We start from the raw sequence: 12,676 nt of genomic DNA on the forward strand, positions 1-12,676 counted from the left end.
AGGGAAGGAAGGAAGGAAGGAAGGAAGGAAGGAAGGAAGGAAGGAAGGAAGGAAGGAAGGGGTAGGGAAGGGGAGGGGAGGGAGGGGAGGGGAGGAAGAAAAAAGAAAGAAGGAAAAGGAAAGAGGGAGGGAGGAAGGAAATGAAAGGAAAGGGAAGGGAAGGGAAAGAGAGAGAGAGAAAGAAAAAAGGAAAGGAAAGAAAAGAAAAAAGAAAAGAAAGAAAGAAAGAAAGAAAGAAAGAAAGAAAGAAAGAAAGAAAGAAAGAAAGAAAGAAAGAGAAAGGAAAAAAGGAAAGAAGGAAAAGGAAAAGAGATAAAGAGAAGAAAAGAAAGGAAGAAAAAGGGAGGGAGGGGAGACAGAAAAAGAAGGAAAAGGAAAGAAGGAGGGAGGGAGGAAGGAAGGGAAGGAGGGAAGGGAGAGAGAGAAAAAAGAAAGAAAGAGGAAAGAAAAAAGAAAGAGAAAAAGAAAAAGAAATAAGAAAGAAAGAAAAGGAAAGGAAAGAAAGGAAGGGAGGGAGGAGGGGGAAGGGAGGAAGGGAGGAAAGAAAAAAATTAAATAAACCCAGGCATGCAATGATAGGCTGAAGATAAAAGTATATCATGAACCAGGGACCAGGGTTACGAAGAGTCCAGTTCTGGGTGCCTGGCGTCCAAATTAAAGCAAACACAGACGGATACACAAACGCTTACGCTGCTTACTTAAGGGAAGAATTTTCAGGGAAAAGCATTAGTTTCTTTCTTTACCTGCATAATGTTAAGATATTATAATGATCTCAACATACCTACAAAATGTCCCCCAGGGATCCACGATGCCTCTTCTTGTCCCTTTCAGGGGAAAACTAAGCCAGAGCGGTGGGCACGTCTTGTCCCTGCCCTTGCTGGAGTGCCTTCCAACAATCTTCCCTAGAACCTTAGACCCGTTCCACACCATGCCCAAATGCAAAGCCACAGTCTTTGAACTTTTTATCAAGAAATCCAGTGTCCCTGGCATTTTTGTGAGCAGGTGCCTTTTCTGGAAATGTTGGAATAATCCCAGGGAGCAAGCCTACAGCTTTGTGGCATCCCAAAGCTCCAGCCCTCAGCTGCATCCTCCAAGCCTGTGCCCCAAGTGTGACCCTCCCACTGCAGGCAGCCCCTGGGGACTGTAGCCTCAGCTCCCACTCACCGCTCTGATGTACAGCAGCCCACCAGGTGGTTTGGCATTTCCCAACCATACCCCCTCCACTCAGAACTGTGGTGAATAAAATTGTCTCTGTAACATAGTCTGTACAATGAGACAGTGGCACTGTTCTACATGCCCCATGGTTTTATGATGAGGATTGGGTGGACCTTTGTGAAGAAGAAAAGCCCTCACGTATGGTGATTTAACTGCCTGGTGTCCCCAGGAAGAAGCAAGCATAGACCTGAGGTCCCCCCACCTTTCCTAGGAAGATCTGAGTGAGTTTGCATCTTTCAGTGCCACATCATTAACAGCCGCCAACATTGTTTGTATAAAATAAAATAAAGTATATCTAGGCTGGGCACAGTGGCTCACGCTTGTAAACCCAGCACTTTGAGAGGCTGAGACAGGCAGAGCACATGAGGCCAGGAGTTCAAGACCAGCTTGGCCAACATAGTGAAACCCCACCTCTACTAAAAATACAAAAATTAGCCATGTGTGGGGGCTCACACCTGTAATCCTAGCTACTCAGGAATCTGAGGCACGATAATCGTTTGAACCTGGGAGGCAGTGGTTGAAGTGAGCTGAGATCATGCCACTATCTCCAGCCTGGGTGACAGAGCAAGGTTCCATCTCAATAAATAAATAAATAAATAAATAAATAAATAAATAAATACAGTGTATCCATCTTGTTAAAAAAAAAAAAATGAAGCCAGGTGTGGTGGCTCACACCTGTAATCCCAGCACTTTGGGAGGCTGAGGCAGGCGGATCAAAAGGTCAAGAGATGGAGATCATCCTGGACAACATGGTGAAACCCCGTCTCTACTAAAAATACAAAAATTAGCCAAGCATGGTGGCAGGTGCCTGTAATCCCAGCTACTCGGAAGGCTGAGGCAGGAGAATCGCTTGAACCCAGGAGGAGGACGTTTCAGTGAGCCGAGATCACGCCACTGCACTCCAGCCTGGCAATAGAGCGAGACTCCATCTCAAAAAAAAAAAAAAAAAGAAGAAATTAAATGAAATGAAATCCGGAGTCTTATGCAGTTGTACTGTCTTTGATCCTCTTGTAGATTTCCAGGAAGAAGAAATTTCCACTTTACCTGGGCAAGCTGGTGAGGTCCCATGATGCCACAAGACAGAGCAGAGCTCCTAAGGGCAGCGGATATCACTGGTCCCTGGATCCTTCTCCAGAGGTAATAATGGTGTGAGATTCTGTCCATAGGCATCCTGGGAGACCAGCTGGTCTGTTGGGGGTTTCAAGATAGCCACAGAGAAAATAAACCCAACAACAGGACAAAGCATGATAGACAGTCGCAGCCCTGGGCTTTGTTCTGGATTTCATAGGCTCTTAGTATGACTGGGCTGGAGGAGACCTTCGATCTGTGCAACCTCCTTGGTCTACTGATGAGGAAATGGGTGTGTGGGGCAGCAAGAAGGACACTGCGTCACCAAGGAATATCTGGCCTAAACGAATCACTTCAGGTGCCTGCAGCCACACCGGAAATGGGGCCCTTTTAGTCTGTCCTTCACAGCTTCCCATTCCCCTTCTTCTGGCCAGAGAATTGCATTTCCTAGCCATCATGACAGGCTTGGGGGTACTCAAACAGGGCCGGCTCTAGTTGCCCCTGGGATCAATGGGGATGCTGGGAAGAGAGGTGCTCTTTCAGTTGGATTTGCTGGGCTGGGATCATGTTAAGTTGGAACTTCCAAGAGCTGTCTTCCCTAGACTCATGAAGAAGTTTTTTGCTGGAAGAGAAATGAAACCAACCCATAGGGAAGCAGAGCTGATAAAATATTCATGCCCCTGAGGCTGTGCACCAGACAGCCCTGTCTGGCCACATCATCTGAGTCCCTGGATCCATGCTTAAGTCAGTCCACCCTGGGCCTTCCCCATTTCAGGAGTTCCTTTTGCACTCAGGGAGCTCACGTTGGTGAATTTATGGTGCCCACTCGCAACTGAAAGCAATGATGACTACAGAGGTCTCCCTGCGATGCAGTCCCGACACTAACTTCCCAGAGTTAGGCCACACTTCACAGGTGAAGGGCACAGTCTCTCTCAAGACTGCCCCCTCTTCAGACATCAGCTGCAGGCTCAGGGGTTCCCAGGCCACCCACAAGGAGCTGATCAGAGAATTGGACATGATCTGATGAGTATCTTAAAAGAATTACTTGTCTGTGGTCTTGAAAATCAACTGTTGAGGCCAAGGTAGAAGCAACACAATCAGTTGGGGCTACTGCAATCATCCAAATGGGGGATGATGAGCCAGAAGGTGAGGAGTGGCTGAATTCTGGAGATCCTTTGAAGGCAGAGCCAACAGGATGTGTAACAGATCTGAGGGATTAAAAGTAAGAGAGTCAAACAGCAGGAAAAATGCCTTCCCCTTCAGGAGAAGTGGACTGGGGCAGGATAAGGAGCATAGATTTGGACGTAACACAGTGAAACGTCTCTTGGACACACAGTGGTGAGGTTAAGCACACAGTTGGATACAGGAGTCTGGAGGTTTTTGGAGAGGCCCTGGTTGGAGACATGCATTTGAGAATTGGTAGCGTTTAGGAAGCATTTAGAGCCAGTAACCTGGATAAGGTCACCCAGTCCTGGGCCCTGGAGCCCTGGACATTAAGAAGTCATAGAGAGAAAAGCAAGGAATTCATTACCATTTTCAAAAGGAGAGTTTACCTTCAGGGCAGGGAGGGAATTTTGGGAAGGAGCATGTGGGTTGTGAGGATGTTTTTGGGGTGCCCGTAATATTCTAGTTCTTGAGCTGGTTGGTAATTGTGTGGATATTCGCTGGATATTAGTCCATGATGCTCATATTTATGACTTATGAACTTTTGTGTATGTAGGTTATATTTCATCATTTTAAAAGCTGAGAGAGACCAGGTGCAGTGGCTCACGCCTGTAATCCCAGCACTTTGGGAGGCCAATGCTGGTGGATCACCTGAGGTCAGGAGTTTGAGACCAGCCTGGCCAACACAGTAAAACCCCGTCTCTACTAAAAATACAAAAATTAGCCTAGGCATAGTGGCACATGCCTGTAATCCTAGCTACTCAGGAGGCTGAGGCAGGAGAATCGAGAATCACTTAAACCTGGGAGGCAGAGGTTGCAGTGAGCCAAGATTGCACCATTGTACTCCAGCCTGGGCAACAAAAGCAAAACTTCATCCAAAAAAAAAAAAAAAAAAAAAAAAAGGCTGACAGAGAGAAAGAGAGAGGAAATGGGAGAAAGGGAATGACCAGAAATGTTTTATGTTGAGGCACAGGAACCTGCATTTTTATTTTTTAATTTAATTTCGTATTTTTAAAAATGGCTTGGGGATCCTTTAAGGGAAAACAAATCCAATTACCAACATGGAAGGTGTGTGGAAGAAAGGGAAACCATGTTCAAAGACTGATGCTGTATTGGATTAAGGATCCTAGCAACAAAGGGCTGGTCTCCTAGCAACAAAGGAAGGTTGAGGATGGGCCTCTGACTAGACTCAGCGCTGACTGCTGATTCTCCTTGGGTTTCTCCTCTCTTAATAATCACACGTAATAATGATGGAACAATTTTCTCTTGTTAGAGAACATTCACATTTAATTTATTTGGCTTCCTTAACAGCTTTGTGAGATGTATAGGGGATCTAAAATTATATCTCAATCTACGAAAAAGAACATCAAGATTCAGGGAAAATAGGACAATGCCATTTCTACAGCAAGGAGGAGGCTTTGTTATCTAAGTCAATGCCCCATTTCCCAAGGGGAAATCTAAGACTGGAATCCAAGTTGTCTGATGTCCCTGGAGTTTTCCCCAATGATAAGGCCTGGTCAGTCTGGAGGAAGTGACTCCAGCTGCTCCTGACATATCACCAGCTCTAAAAAATGAGACTCAAAGGACAAATAAGGTCTTAGTTTTATTTTAAAAATAGTTTGACCCAGTGGACCCCCTGAAAGGGTCTTGGTAACTCCTAGTGGTCCCCAACCACACTTTGAGAACAACCGCTGGCCCAGAGCAGGGAGGTAAACTGTGGAGGGAGTGAACAGAGAAGCAAAGTCCCCAGTGTCCCAGTGTTGGCCACAGCCAGCTGTGGCCGGAAGGCTGGGAAGGGAACGCCACTCATGTGTTTGTCTCAGTCAGCTCAGTTGCTATGACAAAACACCAGACTGGGTGGTGTCAACAACAGACATTTCTCATGGTTCTGGAGGCTGGGAAGTTCAAGGTCAAGATGCTGGCCAATTTGGTTCCTGGTTCATAGACCCGTCTTTTCACAGGATCTTTCCTGGCAAAGAGAAAGAGTGATTCCTCTCTCTGCCTCTTCATAGAAAGCCACTAATAAAATACCGAGAGCCCTTCCTCATGACCTCATCTAACCCTAATTACCTCCCCAAGGCCTCATGTCCAAATAACATCACACTGGGAGTTACTGCTTTAATGTGAATTTTGGAGGGACATAATTCAGTCCAGAGGCGTGTTCATCCTGTTTTGGTGCTAATGCTATTGAGGTTTGGGGGCTATTTTTCCTGAACCACGACTTCCTCCGAACATCTCATCCTCTGCCCACCGTGGGTACCTCCTGGAGGTGCAGGGGGCTGGTGGGCAGAGCAGAATTTGCACCTTTCCCACCTCCCCTGTGGTGTAGACCTGGGTCTAGGCTCACAGGAGGCTCATAAATACCAGTGACTGGAACAGAGCAGTCAGGCTATGTCCTCAGCCAACCCTGAGTGCCCTAAGCAGGCACCTGATATGCTTTCTGGGAGACCAGTGAGGCGGTGCTGGGCTGCAGCCCGGAGCGTGGGCCTTGCCAAGCGCCAGCCCATCTCTCTGCAGAAAAGCTCCCATTTTTGTCTGGTGCTCCCCCTTCCCTGTTTCAGCTGCATCTTTGAGACGAGGTGGTCAGAGCTGGCAGAAGTCAGGTGTCTGGGAATGAGATTTGAATCAGCGTTTTTTCCCCTCTGCATGACTGTGCTAAGTGAGTCTCCCTCTTCTCCCAGCAGGAGACTTTCCATGTGGAGGGGGCAAAAGGGAAGTTAGGGGAAGCAGCAAAATGAGAATATTGGCCCAGCTTGTCTTCAGAATCTGCCACCCCATGTTCCGAGTATAGTTCAAATTGCCGGGGTCTGTCCACTGTAGCCCTACCCTACCCGCCCTATTCCCAGATGTCCTGGGGCTCCTGCAGGAGGAGGGATTAAGCTGGTCTCCCTGGTCCGTGACTCTCTCATGTCACCCAGTTCCTACTCCAGTCTGGAATGCTTTGCTCTTCTTTCCAAGTCATTCCTCCTCTCACCTCAATTTCCTCCTCCTGCACATGGCCGCCCCCTCCAGACTCCAAGCAGCCCCCACCGCCATCTCCAATCCCTCAGATCTCTGCTTGCTGCAGGATGCCAGGCATTTACAATGCATCTCACATTGCTTTTTCTTGTTATTGAATATGATATCATCTCTCTCAAATCAGAATATAAGAAACCCTTGAAGACTACATCAAGTGTTATTCATTCCTAGTACCCTCCCTTCCCTCCGAATGTTGTCCTTCTCTCTCCTCCTCCCACTCCATTAAACACACACACACACTCCCACAGACAGGAAGGTATGATGGCATTCTAGATGCTTGGTGGAAAACGATTTGGAGAATGGAAAGACAAGTCACGAACTGGGAGAAAATTTTGCAAAACACATATCTGAGAAAGGACTTGAGTCCAAAATATACAAAGAACTCTTAAAAGTCAACACCCGGTTTTTAAAAATGAACAAAAATACAAAAAATAGCTGGGTGTGGTGGTGGGCACCTGTAATCCCAGCTACTCAGGAGGCCCAGACAGAAAATCGCTTGAACCTGGGAGGCAGAGGTTGCAGTGAGCCACGCTCACACCACTGCACTCCAGCCTGGGTGACAGAGGGAGACTGCGTCTCAAAAAAAAAAAAAAAAAAAAAAAAAGAGGGGGGCAAAAGATCTGAGCAGATACCTCACCAAAGATGTACAGATGGCAAACACAGACATGAAAAGATTCTCCACATCATGTTATCAGAATTGCAAATTAAAACAACGAGACACCACTAGGCATCTGTTAGAATGGCTAATTCTAATAGATGGCTAAAATCCAGAACCCTGACAACATCAAATGCTGGCAAAGATGTAGAGTAACAGCAACTCTCATTCACTGCTGGTCAGAATGCAAAATGGTGCAGTCATTTCTGAAGACAGTTTGGCAGTTTCTTTCTTTTCTTTTTCTTTTTTTTTTTTTTTTTTTTTTTGTTTTTTTTTTTTTTTTTTTTTTTTTTTTTGATATGGGAGTCTGGTGTGTCGCCCAGGCTGGGTGCAGTGCAGTGGTGTGATCTTGGCTCACTGCAACCTCTGCCTCCCGGGTTCATGCCATTCTCCTGCCTCAGCCTCCCGAGTAGCTGGGACTACAGGCACCTGCCACTATGCCTGGCTAATTTTTTGTATTTTTAGTAGAGACGGGGTTTCACCATGTTAGCCAGGATAGTCTCGATCTCCTGACCTCGTGATCCACCCACCTCGGCCTCCCAAAGTGCTGGGATTACAGGCATGAGCCACCGCGCCGGGCCAGTTTGACAAAATTAGACATACTTTTACAATAAGATCCAGCAACTGTTGTTTGTACTCCTTGATATGTGCCCACAGGAGTTAAAAGCTTAAGTCCACACAAAAACTTATACATGAATATTTATAATAGCTTCATTCGTAATAGCTCAAACTCAGAAACAACCAAGATGTCTTTTAACAGATGAATGGATGAATAAACTGTGGTACATCCCAACAATGGAATATTATTCAGCAATTTGAAAAATGAGGTATCGGCCAGGCATGGTGGCTTATGCCTGTAATCTGAGGTGGATAGATCATTTGAGGTCAGGAGTTCAAGACCAGTGTGGCCAACATGGTGAAACCCCGCTTCTACTAAAAATACACAAATCAGCAGGGCATGGGGGTGAGCGCCTGTTATCCTAGTACTCGTGAGGCTGAGGCAGGAGAATTACTTGAACCCAGGAGGCAGAGGTTGCAGTGAGCCGAGATCGTGCTACTGCTCTTGAGACTCTGTCTCAAAAAAAAAAAAAAAGAAAAGAAAAGAAAAGCAAAATGAGCTATCAGCCCATGAGCAGGCATGGGATCTTAAATGTATATTACTAGGCCGGGCGCAGTGGCTCAAGCCTGTAATCCCAGCACTTTGGGAGGCCGAGACGGGCGGATCACGAGGTCAGGAGATCGAGACCATCCTGGCTAACCCAGTGAAACCCCGTCTCTACTAAAAAACACAAAAAATTAGCCAGGCGAGGTGGCGGGCGCCTGTAGTCCCAGTTACTGGGGAGGCTGAGGCAGGAGAATGGCGTAAACCCGGGAGGCGGAGCTTGCAGTGAGCTGAGATCCGCCCACTGCACTCCAGCCTGGGCGACAGAGCGAGACTCCGTCTCAAAAATAAAAAAATAAATAAATAAATAAAATGTATATTACTAAGTGAGACCGGTTGCAGTGGCTCACTCCTGTAATTGCAGCACTTCGGAAGGCTGAGGTGGGAGGATCACTTAAGGCCAGGAGTTTGGAACCAGCCTGGGCAATATAGTGAGACTCCGGCTCTAAAAATAAATAAATAAATAAGTATGTATATTATTAAGTGAAAGAGACCCCTCTTGGAAAGTCTACCTACTGTATGACTCCAACTATGGGACACTCTGGAGTTGGCAAAGCTATGGAGACAGTGAAAAGATCTGTGGTTGCCAGGGGTTATGGGGAAGGGAGGGGTAAAAAGGTAGAACACAGGGAATTTTTAAGGCAGTGAAATCATTCTTCAAGATGTTGCAATGATGCATGATGCATGATGCATGATGCTGCAAATGAAAATTTCACAAATTTTCATTTGTGAAAATCCATCGAATATACAACACAAAGAATGAGCCCTAATGTAAAGTGCAGACTTCAGTTAATAATCATGTGTCCATATTGGCTCATCAGTTGTGATAAATGTACCACTGAAATGCAAGATGAAAATAGTAGGGGAAACTCACTGTGTATGGGGGGCATATGGGAGCTCTCTACATTTTCTGTTTATATTTTTCTGTAAATCTAAAACTGGTCTTAAAACTTTTAAAGAATCATAACTAGAAAAAAGCTGTCAATTTGAAGCGAGTCTGTGTCTAACAAGTCACGTCCATGTAAATGTTTAAAACTGAGTGGCACTTGCTGTCTGCCAGGCATTGGGCTCTGAGCACTTCACATGCATACATTCATTTCAGCCTTGCAAGCATCCTATGAGGTCCCTGCCTATTTTACAGGTGAGAAAACTGAGGCCCAGTGAGGTTAAATAACTTGATCAGTTATGGTTAGTAAGTGGTGGAGCTGGGATTCAAACCCAGGCAGTATTGCTCCAGCTACTGTGCTCTATTACCCCTCATTACTCTTCCCCAAACTTTTTATTTTATTTTATTTCATTTATTTATTTAGAGATGGGATCTTGCTGTGTTGCCCTGGCTGGAGTGCAATGACATCATCATAGTTCACTGCAGTCTTGACCTCCTGAGATCAAGCTATCCTGCCATCTCAGCCTCCCAAAGTGCTGGGATTACAGGCATGAGCCTTCAAGCCTGGCCCAAACTTTTCATTTTGAAAAAGGATAGAAGAGGGGCACCCAAGGGACTAATTTTTAAAATCAACTTTATTATGGAGGAATTTACCTAAAGTCACCCATTTTAAGTGTTCAGTTTCATGAGTTTGAGACAAACACCTATGCTAATATAAACACCACCACAACCAAGGTATAGGCCATTTCCATCACCACAGAAAGCTCCCTCATGCTCCTTCCCAGGCCACTCCCACCCCACCTCCAGCCTCAGGGTGCCAGTGATCTGCTTTCAGTCCCTGCCATTTAGTTTTGACTTTTCTAGAGTTTTCTTTCTTTTCTTTTTTTCCTTTGAGAGGGAGTCTCGCTCTGTCATCCAGGCTGGAGTGCAGGGGCTGGATCTCAGCTCATCGAAAGCCTCCCGAGTAGCTGGGACTACAGGCGCCCGCCACCTCGCCTGGCTAGTGTTCTGTATTTTTTAGTAGAGACGGGGTTTCACCATGTTAGCCAGGATGGTCTCGATCTCCTGACCTCATGATCCGCCTATCTCAGCCTCCCAAAGTGCTGCGATTACAGGCTTGAGCCACCGCACCCAGCCAACTTTTCTAGAGTTTTCTAGAGTTATGAGTGGATCATGCAGTATATCACCCTTTTGTGGCTGGCTTTTTTGTGCGTGTTGGAGCTGGGGTAGGCATCCTGATATGTTTGAAATTCCACCATACTGCTTGCTGTGGTTTGAATGTGTATGCCAGAGTTTATGTGTTGGGAACTTAACCCCCAATGCATCAGAGTTGGGAGTTGGGGTCTAATAAGAGGGGACTAGGTCATGACAGCTCTGCCCTCATGAATGAATTAATGTTATTTCAAGAGTGGGCTTTTTATAAAGGGGACTCTGGCCCCCTCTTGCTCTCTTGTTTGCTCTCCCTTCCTAGTGCCATGCCCTTGGAATTCCCAGCCTCCAGAACCTGGAGTCAAATATATTTCTGTTCATTTTAAATTATCAAGTCTGTGGTATTCTGTTATAGCAACAGAAAATGGACTAAAACACTGTTGCATGTATTGGTAGTTCACTCAAAGGAACTAATTTCTGATTGCCAGATTTCAGATATGGTAATCCCCAGGAGAGGAAAGCACACTTTTTATTACTATTGTTATGAATAGGACCTTCCCAGGCTGCTTGAGTTGTTCTGATCCTGGTCCCACTTCAAAGCACTGAGTGATGTCACGCTGAACTGGGCCCCAAATGGGCTCCAAGCACAAGAAGTTGTTGGAGGGACTGAGTCACTCCCAGCCCAAGCGAGTGATGGAAAGGGCAGGTTAGTTGTGGAACCTGGTCTCATGGAAGGCTTCTCCCTCCCAGTCTGAATTTCCTTCTTTGCTGAACACAGAGGACTGCCCTGCATGGCTTTCTTCATTAGAGAAAGCTATGAGAAGCTTTGAGCTCCTCCAAGTAAACTGTTTCATACTCTCAAACAGGCTGTTAATGATGATGATTAATAATAAATTAAGCAAAAGAAGGCCCGGTGCGGTGGTGGCTCATGCCTGTAATCCCAGCACTTTGGGAGGCTGAGGCAGGTGGATCACTTGAGGTCGGGAGTTCGAGACCAGCCTGATCAACACAGTGAAACCTTATGTCTACTAAAAATAAATAAATAAATAAATAAATAGCCAGGCTTAGTGGCACACGCCTGTAATCCCAGCTACTCAGGAAGCTGAGGCAGGAGAATCGCTTGAACCCAGGAGGTGGAGGTTGCAGTGAGCCGAGATTGTGCCACTGCACTCCAGCCTGGGCAGCAAGACTGAAACTCCGTCTCAAAAAGTATATATGATGATGATGATGATAATAATAATAATAATAATAAATTAAGCAAAAGGAAAGGAAAGGGATGAAGTTAGCATGCTGTGGTTGACAGAATACTTTTACATCCTAGAAAATAGATTAAATGAAATTACACTTTTCAATGTAAAAACATTGTGTTTCCTAGGAAAAAGGCAGATATGTCCTAACCGCTCCTGACTGCACACATATGCAATTTACAATTGTGCTTTCTGAGTAGATTTGGAGCTCTCCTGGGGCTTAGCTGACCTGGGTCTGGGTCTGGTCTCAGCACTCCTGCTAAACCCTCCTAGGGAAGGTGCTCGGGTTGACAGCTCTCTGGGCCTCGGGTTCCATGTCTGTAAACAAGATGCTTGGAGCACAAGTTTTTAACTTACCTGGCGTCTCTTTATATTTTAACCCTTTAAATCTTCAGATTTTTAGGGTTTTAACCCCATTGGTATAGCTTGGCTCTGAAGAGAGCAAGCTCACATTGCTGTGTGACAGACAGACCACTAAGGGGCGCTGCTTCCTCAGAGGAGGCAGGAGTTCGCCGCCTCCTCCCCATTCTCTCCGCTGAAGAAATGTCCACACTCATCAAAAGTGGTTGTGATAAAATGTTCAGGTTTGGAATGATGAGAAACACGGAAGCCAAATCATAGGACCTGATAGATATCTGGCCAACATAGGAACAGTGGAATATGTGATCTTTGTGACCATCCCTTCCCCAAGGCCAGATCAAACACCAACCCTTTGGCATACACTGATGTGAATTGCTCAATGATAGGAGGAAATACATTCTGAAAAATTTGTCATTAGGCGATTTTGTCTTTGTGCAAACATCACACAGTGTACTTATGCAACCCTAGGTGGTATACCTTACTACACTCCTAGGGTATATGGGATAGCCAGTTGCTCCTATGCTACAGAGTTGTACAGCATATTCAGACTGTTCTGAATACCGCAGGCATTTGTAACACAGTGTTAAGTATTTGCGTATCTAAACATATCTAAACATAGAAAAGATACAGTAAAAAAAAAAAAAAAAGATAAGGCCGGGCGCGGTGGCTCATGCCTGTAATCCCAGCACTTTGGGAGGCCCAGGCAGGCAGATCACGAGGTCCGGGATCGAGACCATCCTGGCCAATAAGGT

Source organism: Rhinopithecus bieti, unplaced genomic scaffold (genome assembly GCF_001698545.2).
Source record: "Rhinopithecus bieti isolate Rb0 unplaced genomic scaffold, ASM169854v2 scaffold_315, whole genome shotgun sequence".
Taxonomy (NCBI): Eukaryota; Metazoa; Chordata; class Mammalia; order Primates; family Cercopithecidae; genus Rhinopithecus; species Rhinopithecus bieti.